Here is an 11,351-nt window from a genome sequence, read left to right as displayed (position 1 = left end):
TAAAAGTGCGTATCCAGGGTGAGCGCTGTACAAATAAATAGCCCCCTCTATCGGCTATCCCGAAAAAGGAATGAGACAAACAGTTCCATAGGTCTCGGTATCGACTAGCCCGACTGCGTAGAGCGGGAGCCAGGGGGGGGGGGGGGGGTCAGCCTAGCTGGAAAGTTAACCAATTTTCATGTACTAGTGCAGTGCCCGTCTAAAATGTGCATGTTCGGGAAACGCAAATTGCTTTGCCGCTGGTATAGGTTGCATCATAGCAGAGTTTTGGAGAACTGCTCGTGCAAACAACGCACGCGATTCAATGGTGTTGGTTTCACAGGTTGAACGCACACTTACGTCAACATTTTTGCCAAGTTTGAAGTTCGACCACCTACAATGGTCGCTCAGTCGACGGCAAAAATAATGTGCCCGTGTACATACGAAAACATGGTACGCAGTGCTATTCACCCATTGATCCATTAGTATTCACCCATACTGGACAATGTATCGCCCAGCAATGCACGTGCGCGTGCCCGTCCTTTTGCATTGTTTGCGTCATATTGAGCACGCGCGCTTTAGCTTAAACTTGACGTAAACAATTGAAAAGAACGGCAGTGCGTGCGGGTGTTATGTTCTAAGCTATATATCACCCATACTGGACAATGTATCGCCCTACAATGCGCGTGCCCGTCCTTTTTGCATTGTTTGCGTCATTGAGCACGCGCGCTTTAGCTTAAACATGACGTAAACAATTGAAAAGAACGGCAGTGCGTGCGGGTGTTATGTTCTAAGCTATATATTGCCACGTTTGCCTCAGAAAATACTGCTTTTTTCAGCTTTTTCGAGAACCGCTGGTCCACACAACTTCAAACTTGGCACTGCACATTCTGTTGTCCCAAAAAATATACCCGCCGATTTTCAACTACATACGGTGCCCGTTTCTGGAGATAATCGACGGACAGACAGACAGACAGAGATTCCTGGAATTATAGTATAGATGCAGCAATGTTCCACATCTATACTACAATTCAAGGAATCTCTGTCTGTCTGTCTGTCTGTCTGTCCGTCTGTCTGTCTGTCCGCCGATTATCTCCAGAACCGGGCACCGTATGGAGTTGAAAATCGGCGGGTGTATTGCTCGGGACATCAGAATGTGCAGTGCCAAATTTGAAGGGGTTTGGACGAGCGGTTGTCGAAAAAGCTGCAAAAAAGCAGCATTTTTTGAGACTCAACGTGGCAGAGTATAGACTAGAACTCCACGCACTGCTGTTCTTTTCAATTGTTTACGTCATGTTAAAGCTAAAGCGCGCGTGCTCAATATGACGCAAACAATGCAAAAAGGACGAGCACGCGCGCGTGCATTGTAGGGCGATACCATTGTCCAGTATGGGTGAATAGCACTGCGTACCATATGTTTCCGTACATGATGACTGCACTGGCACATGCATTTTGCAGTCGATTGAACCACTATTGTAGGCGGTGGATTGAGTTACCTTACTCACGTAGGTGAGTAGCTGCACGGGCGTAATGGTGAATATCAGTGCCGGGGATGGCCTGGCGACATGTACAAAGTGCGCTCAACCTATGAGTGTGAGTTTAACCTGTGAAAACAACACAATTGAATCGTGTGCATTGTTTGCATGATATGAGCATTTTGAAATTGCCCCTAACGAACAGGTGCATTTTTTTGACGGGCCCTGCAAAAATGACGGGCACATTGTAGGGCGATAAGCACTGCACACTATGTCTTCGTACGTACATATACGTGAGTGGCATGCACGGGCACATGCATTTTGTACTCAACTGAGCAACCATCACTGCACTGTATGTGCCGGGGAGGGGGGGGGGGGGGTGACGACATTTCGTGAGTTTAACTTGCGAGTGTGCGTTCACACCATTGAATAATGTGCGTTGTTTGCACGAGCTGCAGTTTTCAACTGCCCCTTCCGAACACGCACATTTTCGACTGGCCCTGCACTAGTCTATACTACAATTCAAGGAATCTCTGTCTGTCCGTCTGTCCGTCTGTCTGTCTGTCTGTCTGTCCGCCGATTATCTCCAGCACTGGGCACCGTATGGAGTTGAAAATTGGCGGGTGTATTGCTCGGGACCACAGAATGTGCAGTGTCAAGTTTGAAGTTGTTTGGACGAGCGGTTCTCGAAAAAGCTGCAAAAAAGCAGTATTTTCTGAGGCCTTGCGCGCCAGAATATAGCCTAGAACACCACGCACTGCCGTTCTTTTCAATTGTTTACGTCCTGTTAGAGCTAAAGCGCGCCTGCTCAATATGACCAACAATGGAAAAAAGGACGGGCACGCGCACGTGCAAGTACATGTATGTAGGGCAATACCATTGTCCAGTATGGGTGAATAGCACTGCGTACCATATGTTTCCGTATGTGATGACTGCACGGGCACATGCATTTTGCAGTCGATTGAACCACTATTGGAGGCGGTGGATTGAGCAACCTTACTCACGTAAGTGAGTGGCTGCACGGGCGTATGGGTGAATATCAGTGCCGGGGATGGCCTGGCGACATGTACAAAGTGCGCTCAACCTATGAGTGTGAGTTTAACCTGTGAAAACAACACAATTGAATCGTGTGCGTTGTTTGCATGATATGAACATTTTGAAATTGCCCCTAACGAACAGGTGCATTTTTTGACGGGCCCTGCAAAAATGACGGGCACATTGTAGGGCGATAGCACTGCACACCATGTCTTCGTACGTACATATACGTGAGTGGCATGCACGGGCACATGCATTTTGTACTCAACTGTGCAACCATCACTGCACTGTATGTGCCGGGGGGGGGGGGGTGACGAAATTTTGTGAGTTTAACTTGCGAGTGTGCGTTCACACCATTGAATAATGTTCGTTGTTTGCACGAGCTGCAGTTCTTAACTGCCCCTTCCGAACACGCACATTTTCGACTGGCCCTGCACTAGTGCATACCAATGTAAGGAAATGGACGTCTGCCGGGCACACTGTGGTGGGTATGGTCAGGAGGGCCATGAGAAAGGGGCCACAAAATTGAGCTAGATCAGCTGGTGAGTTAACCCAATGAAACCTACTGGAAAATGTTGGGCCTAGTCCCAGGTATCATAAATGGCCACTGCCAGACATTTTCAGTGGTGGAAAGTGCCCGCCGGACATGAAAAACCTGTATAGGAGGGGGCGTGGCCATAACCCCCTCCCATTCCTTTTCGCCGATAAAGTAGCAACGCATCGATCGACAGACACTTTATCGACAGACACTTTAACACTGGTTAATATATTCATACATGGAAATACATATTATTTTCACTCTTTTGTGGGCGTGGCCTAAATATTTAAATCAGGGTGTGAATAATTGCATTCTGAATGAAACGAGGAAAATGTATGATTTTGCTGGCCAAACACAGAGTCAGCATTATTAAATTATGATTATTGTGCATTGTTACTTTCATTTTTAATCATTTTATATAAGTCAACAAAATAAACTGGAGTCATGTTTTGAAATAGGCACGTATTTTGGTAAATAACTGTGATATTATACTCTGGGGCCTGTGTGGGCCTACATGTACAGTTTTTATAATGTAAATAAAAACGTTGATGAAGGGCAAAACCCCTAATTTGATTTACATCACTCCGATGCAAATTCCATCGCTTCAATAGTTTTGGCGCAGTCCCTGCTGGCAGGGGCCACGGAACGGGGGGGACACTTGCCTCCCCCTCCAGATTTTTCCAGGTCATCAAAGTGCCCCTCCACCCAAAAAAAGTGGTCTCTCTACATAACTATAGTCAAATTCATGGGGGAACCCACAGAGGTTACTGGCGGGGGCGGAGGACGTATAATGTGCCGTTTGCCGAAGGTCCAAGGGCGGATCCAAGAGAATGGGGGGTAATGGGCCCATGCCTTTCCCACAATAACAAACCCAATTGTACTTTTAGTGATAATAAAATACAATAACGAACCCAATTGTATTTTTAGTGATGTCACAAAAAAGCAGCCACTACGTACACCACCATCTTTTCCTAAAAACAAATTGGTTACAGTGGTCAGAACTTGCCTCGGATCTCATCACAGAGCATCTAGAATCCATTTTATTCCGGGCCCTTAAGCGGGCCCTGAACCCAACGTGCCGAAATTTTGTGGACTCACTTATTGGGGGACCACATTTTCCTGCAAAAAAAAAAATGAGTTTCAGATCGGCCATTGCGGAGGCCGAAGAGCTCTCACTTTCACACCGACTGAAGGTGCCCCATTTTCTGAGCAGTTGCCCCTTTTTGGTGTTGCCCCCCCCCCCCCCCCAGTTTGGAAAGCATTCTTGCGGCCCTGCCTGCTGGTACCGTACGTCAGATTCCAACTAGACAAACTTGTTTGTTTCTGCATTCAATAGGGGACGTTGAACATTATTGGGTTCAACAAATACAAAACAAATGGGATGTCTTCCTAAAAAGTAAAAATAATAACAGAAGAGGGACAATTTCGACGATTGCACGTAAATACACACTTCGGGCGGGATGTCACCACGTTATGGGGAAGTTTCTTTTTAATTTTTTATGCAAATTTTAGGAATGAGATATGTCGACTTCCTGCTGTCCCCACAGTTTTCTGTCATACATCCTAGCAACAAGTGTTTTTCCCATCACTACGGAACAAGAAAGGTGCGTTTGAACGCACCGGGAGCAAAGGAGAAATTAGGGGCAATGGTACCCAACAAGTCAGTTTATAGAAATTCGACCGGAGTCACCTGACGAGGAAAACGCTACAAAGTTAAATATTTCTATCGGAACCGAAGAGAATAGAAAGGAAGAAGGGACGTATTAAAGTGGCAGGTGTATTAAATTCGTGTGAGTACACAGCGTTTATAAATACGATATTATTAAAACTCAAAATGGCATTTACAAGAAAAATGTATGGGGCCAGCACACAAAAGAGGGATTATTGGAGTTGAGGAGAGATCGACAGGTGAACATCATATAAAGAAGAAATGACCGGCAACGGACAAAAGAAATTTGTTTGGGCGAGGATAAACGAAATGGGTGGGGGTTGAGAGAGATATCAGGCTGGGGGACAAAGAGAGTGGCAAGAAGTGGGATCATAGGAGACTTAAAAATTGGGTATTGTTTTCCTCCTGTGCCCCCTCCTTCCCAACCCCCTCCCCTCCATTCTTACCCAAGCATAATACCCTATGTATCTCCCCCTCCTTACTCTTTATCTCTCTCATATGTTTCTCCATCCATCCCTACATGCCCGTGTGTCCCCCATGGCACGTTTCTTTATATACATACCAGTACCACTGTCATTTGTCAGCAAAATTACAAATTGACCTCGTTTGAATCAGATTGCTCTTAATCACACCCTAATTTACATATTTAGGCCACGCCCACAAAAGGGTAAAATAACAAGTGTTATAACGTGAGAATGTTTTACCTTGTGCCCAAATGTATTTTAAAGCATAACTGAACAGGGGAAAAGGTGCAAAAAACCTGTTTTTGTAAGTTTTAAAGTGTTTACTATCCGTACCCTTTTCTATAAGCTCCGACTCCAGCACGTGTTACAATCTAATGTACATGTACTGCTAACCTGGTCAATAGCCTATTTGTTTCGGGAAATAGACATTTGAGGAGAACAATGTGCTTTTTTTGTTTTTAGAAATGGGTACAAAATAGCCAAAAGGCATCGGCAAACATGCCAGGAAAACTTGACAGGATTAATAGAATGCATTGCGATGATATAAACGCAAATAGTAATGAATATGCATCATAGTTTATGACGTTTGTCGGACACTCGGCGCGGCTGGCCATACAAACACGAGGTCATGAACTAAATAATACATATTCATTGTCTTGCCCAAGCGCGCTCGCATAATGCATACATTACAGCGCGGCCGCCATTTTGAAATCGCATGGGGGAGCATATTCGGGACGATATTTGTGGAATCTGATGACTGAAATTCGTCTTGTGGCCAGATGTATGAAAATATTGAGACCAAAGAACGTTTTTTCGAAAAGGTATGAGTTGCTCTACGACTAAGAACCTTAACTTTGGAAATTTGTGTCCTGGATGAAAAGATAATCTCGATCAAAAGATGTAGCAAAATCGCTACATCAGCGGCCAAAAAAATTCAGTCTCTGTGGAAGCATCGGGCGTCTGGCCGTACTACAGAGCCTACTGGAAAATGTTGGGCCTAGTCCCAGGTATCATGAATGGCCACTGCCAGACATTTTCAGTGGTGGAAAGTGCCCGCCAGACATGAAAAACCTGTATAGGAGGGGGCGTGGCCATAACCCCCTCCCATTCCTTTTTGCCGATAAAGTAGCAACACATCGATATAGAAAAATGTAAAACCAGCTTCTATATGTGCCCTGACTCTTGTAGAATACAAAATTATAGCTTACGAGTAATTTAAGATCTGACTAATTAACTTAATTGCGGCGCGTATAGCTTGGAGGGGGCGGGCTATCACCCCTCCAAGCATATTTTCGCTTATATCATTGCAACGCATTTTATTAATTCTGTCAAATTTTCCTGGCATGTTTGCCGATGCCTTTTGGCTATTGTGTATCCATTTTTAACAAAATAAAGCACACTGTTCTCATCACATGTCATTGCCAAAAGAAGTAGGTTATGTTCAATATGAACAGTACATGTACATTACATGTGCTGGGGTCGAAGCTTATAGTTTAAAAAGGGTACAGAAAGTAAAAACTTACAAAACCTGTTTTTTTGCGGTCCATTTCCCTTGTTTTTGTATGCTTTGACAGACACTTTGACACTGGTTAATATATTCATACATGGAAATACATATTATTTTCACTCTTTTGTGGGCGTGGCCTAAATATTTAAATCAGGGTGTGAATAATTGCATTCTGAATGAAACGAGGAAAATGTATGATTTTGCTGGCCAAACACAGAGTCAGCATTATTAAATTATGATTATTGTGCATTGTTACTTTCATTTTTAATCGTTTTATATAAGTCAACAAAATAAACTGGAGTCATGTTTTGAAATAGGCACGTATTTTGGTAAATAACTGTGATATTATACTCTGGGGCCTGTGTGGGCCTACATGTACAGTTTTTATAATGTAAATAAAAACGTTGATGAAGGGCAAAACCCCTAATTTGATTTACATCACTCCGATGCAAATTCCATCGCTTCAATAGTTTTGGCGCAGTCCCTGCTGGCAGGGGCCACAGAACGGGACACTTGCCTCCCCCTCCAGATTTTTCCAGGTCATCAAAGTGCCCCTCCACCCAAAAAAATTGGTCTCTCTACATAACTATAGTCAAATTCATGGGGGAACCCACAGAGGTTACTGGCGGGGGCGGAGGACGTATAATGTGCCGTTTGCCGAAGGTCCAAGGGCGGATCCAAGAGAATGGGGGATAATGGGCCCATGCCTTTCCCACAATAACAAACCCAATTGTACTTTTAGTGATAATAAAATACAATAACGAACCCAATTGTATTTTTAGTGATGTCACAAAAAAGCAGCCACTACGTACACCACCATCTTTTCCTAAAAACAAATTGGTTACAGTGGTCAGAACTTGCCTCGGATCTCATCACAGAGCATCTAGAATCCATTTTATTCCGGGCCCTTAAGCGGGCCCTGAACCCAACGTGCCGAAATTTTGTGGACTCACTTATTGGGGGACCACATTTTCCTGCAAAAAAAAAAATGAGTTTCAGATCGGCCATTGCGGAGGCCGAAGAGCTCTCACTTTCACACCGACTGAAGGTGCCCCATTTTCTGAGCAGTTGCCCCTTTTTGGTGTTGCCCCCCCCCCCCCCCCCCCCCAGTTTGGAAAGCATTCCTGCGGCCCTGCCTGCTGGTACCGTACGTCAGATTCCAACTAGACAAACTTGTTTGTTTCTGCATTCAATAGGGGACGTTGAACATTATTGGGTTCAACAAATACAAAACAAATGGGATGTCTTCCTAAAAAGTAATAATAATAACAGAAGAGGGACAATTTCGACGATTGCACGTAAATACACACTTCGGGCGGGATGTTACCACGTTATGGGGAAGTTTCTTTTTAATTTTTTATGCAAATGTTAGGAATGAGATATGTCGACTTCCTGCTGTCCCCACAGTTTTCTGTCATACATCCTAGCAACAAGTGTTTTTCCCATCACTACGGAACAAGAAAGGTGCGTTTGAATGCACCGGGAGCAAAGGAGAAATTAGGGGCAATGGTACCCAACAAGTCAGTTTATAGAAATTCGACCGGAGTCACCTGACGAGGAAAACGCTACAAAGTTAAATATTTCTATCGGAACCGAAGAGAATAGAAAGGAAGAAGGGACGTATTAAAGTGGCAGGTGTATTAAATTCGTGTGAGTACACAGCGTTTATAAATACGATATTATTAAAACTCAAAATGGCATTTACAAGAAAAATGTATGGGGCCAGCACACAAAAGAGGGATTATTGGAGTTGAGGAGAGATCGACAGGTGAACATCATATAAAGAAGAAATGACCGGCAACGGACAAAAGAAATTTGTTTGGGCGAGGATAAACGAAATGGGTGGGGGTTGAGAGAGATATCAGGCTGGGGGACAAAGAGAGTGGCAAGAAGTGGGATCATAGGAGACTTAAAAATTGGGTATTGTTTTCCTCCTGTGCCCCCTCCTTCCCAACCCCCTCCCCTCCATTCTTACCCAAGCATAATACCCTATGTATCTCCCCCTCCTTACTCTTTATCTCTCTCATATGTTTCTCCATCCATCCCTACATGCCCGTGTGTCCCCCATGGCACGTTTCTTTATATACATACCAGTACCACTGTCATTTGTCAGCAAAATTACAAATTGACCTCGTTTGAATCAGATTGCTCTTAATCACACCCTAATTTACATATTTAGGTCACGCCCACAAAAGGGTAAAATAACAAGTGTTATAACGTGAGAATGTTTTACCTTGTGCCCAAATGTATTTTAAAGCATAACTGAACAGGGGAAAAGGTGCAAAAAACCTGTTTTTGTAAGTTTTAAAGTGTTTACTATCCGTACCCTTTTCTATAAGCTCCGACTCCAGCACGTGTTACAATCTATTGTACATGTACTGCTAACCTGGTCAATAGCCTATTTGTTTCGGGAAATAGACATTTGAGGAGAACAATGTGCTTTTTTTGTTTTTAGAAATGGGTACAAAATAGCCAAAAGGCATCGGCAAACATGCCAGGAAAACTTGACAGGATTAATAGAATGCATTGCGATGATATAAACGCAAATAGTAATGAATATGCATCATAGTTTATGACGTTTGTCGGACACTCGGCGCGGCTGGCCATACAAACACGAGGTCATGAACTAAATAATACATATTCATTGTCTTGCCCAAGCGCGCTCGCATAATGCATACATTACAGCGCGGCCGCCATTTTGAAATCGCATGGGGGAGCATATTCGGGACGATATTTGTGGAATCTGATGACTGATATTCGTCTTGTGGCCAGATGTATGAAAATATTGAGACTAAAGAACGTTTTTTCGAAAAGGTATGAGTTGCTCTACGACTAAGAACCTTAACTTTGGAAATTTGTGTCCTGGATGAAAAGATAATCTCGATCAAAAGATGTAGCAAAATCGCTACATCAGCGGCCAAAAAAATTCAGTCTCTGTGGAAGCATCGGGCGTCTGGCCGTACTACAGAGCTTGCGAGTACTGTACGGCCAGACGCAGTCGGGCTAGGTATCGACCAATGCAAGCCGGCAAAAAGGGTTAAATTTATCATTTAATAACTCAAGAAGGAGGATTTTCACCGAATTTTTACTGCACACCTTTTGGGTAGGAACCTTATTGATACTCGTATGGCTTGAAAAGATTGACAGATATTGCAAACGCCAGTGTAACAGCTTTCAAAAAGGTACCTAGTCAGGCCTATTTTTCAATTTCAAAGAATTCGCCCACAAACATGAACATATCTGTGACATGTAGTTTCATTCAAAAAAGTGTTACGCGACCTTTAAAAATTGCCCTTCGCAACCACACGGCTGTACCCTCCCCTGGTACCCAGCTCCCCGGTCAATGTTGTCATCTCCAGCTGTCATCTCTGCGCAACATTGGCCGATGGCCGGGGGATGGAGGGCCCAGCAAAATTTGGTCGGATTGTAGGCATATTTGCAAAGTATCAAGACTGGACAAGTGCGTCGTATAGGGGCTTAAAAAAAGCCGCACCAGTGCGCGGGTATACAAAACAATCGCATGTACATCATGAATACAGCAAAATTTGGTCGGATTGTAGGCATATTTGCAAAGAATCAAGACTGGACAAGTGCGTCGTATAGGGGCTTAAAAAAAGCCGCACCAGTGCGCGGGTATACAAAACAATCGCATGCACATCATGAATACAAAAACGGCAAGACAGACAATGACAAGCCAAAAATTTTAATCGTGAAACTACTGCACTCAAAAGTCCTGGCCATTGAATCCACATATTGCACTCGGATATGTTCTAAATAAATGAAGCCCGGGAAGGGACAGGGTGGATTTTTTTTTTGTAATTTGCTAATTCGTTCCCACGAATTGCTAACTCGTTCCCACGAATTACTAATTCGTTCGCACGAATTGCTACTCGTTCGCACGAATTGCTATTTCGCTCGCACGAATTGCTATTTCGTTCGCACGAATTGCTATTTCGTTCGCACGAATTGCTATTTCGTTCGCACGAATTTGCTATTTCGTTCGCACGAATTGCCAACTCGTGCATCCGGGAACGCGTTAGTAATTCGTGGGAACGAGTTGGTAAGTCGTGGGAACGAAATAGCAATTCGTGGGAACAAAATAGCAATTCGTGCGAACGAGTTAGCAATGCGTGCGCACGAATTAGCAATTCGTGCGCACGAATTAGTAATTCGTGGGAACGAATTAGCAAATTACCAAAAAAAATTCTACCCTGTCCTTCCTGGGCTTCATATAAATACATGCGCTTGACGAAGTTCGTACAAGATTGGAACTGACTATGGGTTTACTAGGTGCAATTCTGTATGCACAGAAATAAATATTACATATGGATGTGACAAAAATAAATGTTTTAAATATCTAACCTAACGAATAACAAATAACTTTTAAACAATTGTTAATTAGCCTAGCTTGTGGCGAAATAACACAATAAAATGTGTTGAAATATGAAAAGAAACAAACGAACCACAAAAAACAGACACTGAAAGACTCCAAACTTGCAATAAAAATGTATGTATGGTAAACGTCACTTAAATCCCGCTTTATAGTTCCGATAATGTACCTCGAAAGTATCAGAATTATCTAAAAAGGCCTTGATTTCAGACAGTAATTATTTTGTTTAAATAATAATGCAATACAAAGTTTGTATGCAAATTTTCTTTAATGTGCTTTTGTAAAAGGACCTCA

The sequence above is a fragment of the Patiria miniata genome, unplaced genomic scaffold (genome assembly GCF_015706575.1).
Source record: "Patiria miniata isolate m_02_andy unplaced genomic scaffold, ASM1570657v1 HiC_scaffold_7, whole genome shotgun sequence".
NCBI lineage: Eukaryota > Metazoa > Echinodermata > Asteroidea > Valvatida > Asterinidae > Patiria > Patiria miniata.
The sequence above is the reverse complement of the archived record's forward strand: the minus strand, read 5'-3'. Positions refer to the sequence as shown.